Source organism: Chaetura pelagica, unplaced genomic scaffold (assembly GCF_000747805.2).
Source record: "Chaetura pelagica isolate M959 unplaced genomic scaffold, ChaPel_1.0 scaffold1814, whole genome shotgun sequence".
In the NCBI taxonomy this organism is placed as follows: domain Eukaryota; kingdom Metazoa; phylum Chordata; class Aves; order Apodiformes; family Apodidae; genus Chaetura; species Chaetura pelagica.
Window position 1 is genome coordinate 42,343 of NW_009953016.1, and position 333 is coordinate 42,675.

General features: G+C 63.4%; 1 protein-coding gene across 1 annotated transcript in view; it reads left to right on the forward strand.

Annotated features, from left to right (window-relative positions):
- Positions 1-333, forward strand: part of LOC104387852 (flotillin-2-like) — a gene marked incomplete at its 3' end in the record, with an annotated part of 22,072 nt that overhangs the window by 11,333 nt on the left and 10,406 nt on the right.

Below are 333 nucleotides of genomic sequence, written 5' to 3' on the forward strand. Positions count from 1 at the left end.
GACCAACCAGGACCCACGTCCCCTGGGCTCCCTGCCCTCCACAGCCACCTCCCTGGGCACTGCCACCCCCTGCCTCTGCCCACAAGGTGTTTTTGTGGCTTTCCCTGTCTCAGTGTCTCATTCTCAGGGCCCCTGCAGTGCTCACAGTCCCTCCTAGGCTGGGCTTCCCAGAGGTGACAGTCACCTCCCTGGGTGGGTGACAATTGGGCACAGCCAGTGGGTGCTGCAGTCAGTGCCCACTCCCATGCTGCCTTCCCTTGGGGAAGTTTCCTCCCAGGATCTGGGGCTAGGACAGCTCGGGGTGGCTGTTGGAGATGGATTCCCCCCACCAGG